Here is a 6,504-nt window from a genome sequence, read left to right on the forward strand (position 1 = left end):
ACAGAAAGCTGAAAAATGTGCAGTCAGTATCCACAACTACACTCGCACGTGGTTTCAGCGAACGGTCTAATGCGCTAAATGTGCGCCGCCTATAATAAAATAAAACGAATTTCTCTGATGCATTCGTCCAATGGGATACGTTATCTCCACTGGAAGCAGGAAGGAAAGATTCCGCCTACTGAAAATAAAACTGCGCGTATAGTATATGCAGTAATTTTCGCCTGCGAACGGAACTGTCTCAGCGTCAGTCAAAATGGTATTCACGATGCCTGAGACTGTGTAGACCTTCTCCAATCAATTTCTCTAAAGGTCGGGGCAGCACCGGCACGCATCACACCAGTGCTAGAAATATAAAAGAATGATAAAAAATAAAATAAAGAAGAAATCAATTAGAAGAACTTCCCTGAACTTCGCGGCATGAAAGTGTCTTTATGGCGCTGGCAGTGGACGCACCGAATTAATTTCACGGAACCCGCAGTTTCTCATCAGGGATGTATTTTACGCGAGTATCGTTCAGTAAGTTTCGCGTGTTAGATATAGAGAATAATTTGCTCCATCGGGGTCCGTTATATTCGGGTTTGAATATGTGACCAGTACTACTTCTGGCAGCCAAGAATGTTGAAGGTCACGCGCACAGGAGGCGGGTCATGCAAAGCGGATGAAACAAAGGCAGAGAAAGCTTTTCCGCGACGAATTTCACGAAAGTGAAGAAGGCTTGAAGGTAAAGCAAGAGGAAAACGCCTAAAACAAATAAGATCAAGTTGAGAAAAAGCTGAGGACAGGGGAGGACAGCTTGGACAGTTGGCTGAACAGCTGGGCTGAAAACTTCAGCCACGCTAAAGTTTCTACGCCCCCTCCTCCGTCGCCCCCCCTCCCCCCCCGAAGGTTTTTTGGAATGATTTCTGTCAGGCCACTTGCACGTGCCGTTGTTGCCATCACCTACACTAGGTGCCATTATTGATGTAGTGATGCATGCCCTGTTGTTAGGCGACTTATTATGTAATACAAATTGTAAACTTTTTCAAAATTCTCGATGGCAGTGCAAGCGCAATAACGTTCCTGGCGGTTTGTCTCTGAAAATATACTTAGTTGCGAGTGAGCGTCTTTCCTGTTCACGTCTCCTTTTTCTGCATAGCTTCTGCGCTGGCCTTTGCAAAAACTTTTATTCTGTTTCAGACGTCAATGTCATTAAACTCGAATTCTGTCTTGAAGCCGGAGCAATGAAACTAAATGCTTCTTGCCACTATATCATGCCTGGTTCCGACTGAACGGAAAGTAAGTTTACGCTCGCTAAAGCGAAAGGCAAAGAAAAAAATGCTACCATTATACACGAGAACCATTAATGGGATTGTCCAGGTCAAGGGGCAAACGTCTGGTGAAATTACGGCCTTAGTGACCGCAATTTCAGTCGTACTTGGTACGTCTTACGACGAGGTAATTTTCCACCGTGTCATCAGGGATCGAACACGACTCGACGGCAGTTAAAAAGAGCAGCTAAGATGTAAAAAATTCCCTATAATACATTTTATATGTGTTAAATACATTTAAATATGTGCCATCGCGTTCACTATGAAACTATAACAAGCAACCTATAACAAGCAACCTCAAGTGCTTTCCCGTTGTAGCTCATGTTGAGCGCGATAGTAGGCCCACCTTGTGTCTAACTCCATTTCCAGGCGTAAGAGCATATGAATTTTAATTGCAGTCAATTAGTCGTGTTCCTCCATTCACTGCGCATTTGATGCTCCTGTTACTATACCGGACAAAAATGCTGCACACTTTGCCTTAGTTTATGCTCTTTGGTCGTCGCCCAGAGAATGCAGTCGGCAACGCTGCTTTGCAAGTATATTCGTGACTGGCATGGGAATTGGGGCACCATTCAGCTGCCATAATTGGCTTTCATTTGAATACAGACATCACAGTGCAGTGTGGTAGTGTCGTGAATTCGCGATACATGAAAAACAAAGGTGACCGTAAGAATGGACATCTATTACGCATTTAGAAAAAGGTGCAGACACGAAAAACTTCTTTTTCTTCCTTGTATAATCAACGACCGCTGGTGGTACTCCTTGCAGCCATTGCTAGCTTTGTTACTTAGACGAAGTGCATAATTACCGTTCCCTACTTTCTTTTGGTGCGTTATTTCCAATACTTTAGCATATATTCGCCCTTATAATCACCCTATTTCTTCGCAGTAATTTCTACTGCAGTCGCTCTTTATCACGGAAGTTTCCCGCCCTTCTCTAGATTTGTAGAGACACGCACCTCCTAGCTGCTAAATGTCAAATGCAGCGGTTTATTGGGCAAAATACGCACCTTTTCTGCTATTGTTTGTTTCACTCCCAAAAAGTTTTCCCAAATATGATGTACTTGCAATGCTCCCAACTGAGGTATATACCGATTGATCATGTGCTGTTCTTTTCGGGCTTACGTCAAGAACATGTGCACAAGCTGACTTTTCGCGGATGAGAATGTCAGCGTTTCCTAATAATGATTACAGTAATGTCGTAGAGGTCATTTGCGTGCAGTGAGAAGTACCCACCACGTAATCTGCGACATTTCCTGTTCTTGATGGTGCAAATTTAGGAGCTCTAACAGTGGTACAAAAGCCCCTTTGTTAAGCCCGTGAGCACTCAAACCAAAACGTGCCAAATGAAGTTAGGTAATTATTGCTAAACTACAAGAAAACATTATGTGAACTCAAATTGATAGACTAATGCCCAAGAACGTCAATTTTACCGATAACACACGGCTTCTGAGCAAGAAAACGAAACACACTTCCGCTACCTCTGTGACAAGAAGAGGTTCGCGATGACACATTTTGTCGACAGTACGCAACCACTAATGATTAAAAAAAAGGATAATTGAATTTCATTCAAACCCGGAAGAAATACGTAGCTCGCCAGTTTTAATTTTTTTTCTACACGAGGACTCATTGATATGCTACCTCTCAAAAGGATTTGTTGGCAATCTTAGCTGTCCAATGACACCATCTTCTTGATCCCTATAGTGCAGTAGCTCACGGCAGACGATGACATACGAGATCATCATAGTGACGCAAATTATTTAGTGCTGCTTTGAACACAAGCAGAATATCACTACAGAAGGCGGGAGTTTTGTTGGCTATACGCCATAGATAGCGCAACTGGCCACCCTAGGTGCTTCTTTTTTGTTTTTCATCAGAGTGAACATTACAGCTGCTTGCTGTCCACGCTTGCAAAAAAAAAAGACTAGCATGTGTACTGTCTTTTGTGTGTTCAATAAAATGTCCGCGAGGAAACGTACGTATTTATTCTCAATTTCTCTTCGACACTGTACTGTCTTTTGTGTGTTCAATAAAATGTCCGCGAGGAAACGTACGTATTTATTCTCAATTTTTCTTCGACACTGGAACTTTGGTGTTGTTGAAGTAAATTGGGCCATTCAGAGCAAACCGACGAGGTGGCTCCTTGGATATGGCGTTCTGCTCTAAGCACGAGGTCGTGGGTTCGTTTCGGAGCAGCGGCGGCTGCATTCATGTGAGGGTGAAATGCAAAAACTCTCGTATCTTCACGTGCACTAGCGAACATACCAAGGAAGCCAGTTGGTAATTTGTTGCTTAATCTTGCCGGCGTCTTCTTTACTGTTCTGTCAAAGCAGAGCACTCGTTGACACATGGACTAACAATAAATTTCACAGACACAAGCCTTCCTCTTTACGTTCACTTGTTACATGTGTTCGCGTCCCTCAGTATCAAACATAAGTAGTGTACTTTACCGTATATTTAGGATCACATTAAAGAACCTTAGGCAGTCAAAATATTGCGTTGCGCCCTCCAATACGACGTCTGTCGTAACCCATTATGGAGTTTGGGATGTTGAACACATAATTTTTGTTTAGCGCCTTCCTGCACTTTGGAAGTAAATAATCCAACCTTTACCGACTGCGCACCTGCACGCTGACGTCACAACGCCACGCCCCCACAACTCATGAAAATTGCACCGCGACATAATTCCAATGGCTGGTTATGATCCCAGTTTCCTTATAGCGGGGAAGCCTGATGCTTTAGCAATTAGGCCATGGCTGCATGCCTAAAAAATTGGAGGACGCTTAAGCTTCGCCTTCAAGAGTGGAACGCGACAGCGTTCCCGTCGACCCGCCAAGGGGTGGAAGACAATGGGCTACGGCGCAGCGACTACGCGCCCCGCATCGGACGCGGTGAGCGTCGAGCAACGCAGCGTTCGGTGCGACAACGAAATGTGCGCCTGAGCAAGCGACGCACGCCTGAGCCTTAGAAACAGCTCGTTTCTAAGGCAATACGGCGTTCACTATAGGCGCTTTTGTACCGCTCTGAAGCATTGAACTCGTGGCTCAGTGGTAACGTCTCCGTCTCACACTCCGGAGACCCTGGTTCGATTCCCACCCAGCCCATCTTGGAAGTTGCTTTTTAACGCGATAGCGTTAAGGAGCTCGTGTCGCAGAAAAGCCGGTGTCGTCGGCGTCCGCGGCGTTGGCCGTGAGCGATAAATCACGGCAGGCACTTCATAAATAAAAAGCAACTTCCAAGATGGGCTGGGTGGGAATCGAACCAGGGTCTCCGGAGTGTGAGACGGAGACGTTACCACTGAGCCACGAGTTCGATGCTTCAAAGCGGTACAAAAGTGCCTCTAGTGAACGCGGTGTTACCTTAGAAGGCTCAGGCGTGCGTCGCTTGCTGAGGCGCCCATTTCGTTGTCGCGCCGAACGCTGCGTTGCTTGACGCTCACCGCGTCCGATGCGGGGCGCGTTGTCGCTGCACCGTAGCCCAATACCCCTTGGCGGGTCGACGGGAACGCTGTCGCGTTCCACTCTTGAAGGCGAAGCTTAAGCGTCCTCCAATTTTTATTTATGAAGTGCCTGCCGTGATTTATCGCTCACGGCCAACGCCGCGGACACCGACGCCGACGACACCGGCTTTTCTGCGACACCAGCTCCTTAACGCTGTCGCGTTAAAAGACGGTATGAAACACCCCTACGAAGTTCCCTCGTGTAAGCGAGCGCTGTGAGGCGCTTGACGCTTCAGTCGCGTCACACAGCAACAATGAATGTATAAAAAACAGCGCGCCCCTCTCATAGGCCTTTTCAATGAGAACACCGTGGCCGATGCCACAACGCCTTCTGAGCTATGATAATCGCGCGTGAACACCCGTACCTGAGCATTGCAGATGTATGCCGCGCGTGCATGTGTGCTACCACGCCCCAGTCAGGCGAGGAGATTATGATAGCAATCTAAAGAAGGAAATGATGCTTGATTCTGCAACCTCTGAGAGAGTATGGCGAAGTGCCGAAAGGAGGTTATCGCTCTCACCGATGAAAACGACACGGAGGAAGATAGCTATTGTGAAGAGGAAGAGCTAGCGCTATCTTCTGCAACATGAAAACGACAGCTAAGATAGCAGTTTTGAGCGATAGCGTTCTCTCTCGACTGGAGCACTGGATTACACAGGCACGCGCGGCAGTGTCTGCAATGCTCTGGTGCGGGTGCCCATGCGCAATTATCGCAGCTCAGAAGGCACTGCGGCGACGCTCGCGGCGTTATCGTTGAAAAGCTCTATAGAAGTTACCGGACGCGTTCCTTACCAAAAATTTGCCACGCTTCTTGAATTGTGCTGCACTACTGCGGTGTGTTTATCTATGGTCGAGCATATAGTGTATAATGATTCACCACCGTTTTAATACACAAGAAACCTTCCGCTTGCTCTTACAAGGCCCACCATGGCGGCTGAGGGAAGCGTTGATCGCTGAAATCTGCAGTGCGCCTCACGTCGTAATGCACCATTTTGTCTTGCTGGCTCACGAAAGTCTCATGTCCAGGAATTTTTACACTGGCCCTTCGGACACCGCTCAAACTTTACCGCAGCACATCAGCGTAACCCATTGGGCAACATAAAGAAAAAGGTATTTGAGGAGGCCGGCCGAATTTCAAGAACTTTCAGTTAGTAACGTCGAGAGGGTACTAGCGTGCGTATTTACGGCACTTTGTCATAGCATCTTTGCTGCGTTATAGCAGCGTTTTGGTCAGGGTTAATTAACAACTCCTATAACGCAGCGTGACCCTTACGAATAAGTGCCCTAAGTTCGCATCTCATTAGCAGGGCGTACCTTCTCGACATTGCGAGTTGAAACTTGATGAAATTGCCGCGCCTTTTGAACTATAAATATTCAAAAGGGTGCCCATTCAGTTACGCAGGTGCGTTGCGTAGAAGTTGGACAGATGAACGCAGGAGCTATGTCGAAAATTCACCGATATGCGCATACGCCAATTTGCAGAGTGCGTGGGTTCTGCATATCTCAATTTTTTTTTCAGAGAGTGTGTGCACTGGCAGTAGTTCTGTGGCTGCTTATTTACGCGAACTGGAAGGAAGAATAGTATTGGACTCGAGTAGCAATAATTATAAGCGCTATCGTAAGAGAAGATTCCTGCCTGAATTTAGAAGGGTGTTCGGGGTTTTGTTACTAAGGCATTTCAGGCCCTCTCGTGGTAAA

Source organism: Dermacentor variabilis, chromosome 11 (assembly GCF_050947875.1).
Source record: "Dermacentor variabilis isolate Ectoservices chromosome 11, ASM5094787v1, whole genome shotgun sequence".
Lineage (NCBI taxonomy): Eukaryota > Metazoa > Arthropoda > Arachnida > Ixodida > Ixodidae > Dermacentor > Dermacentor variabilis.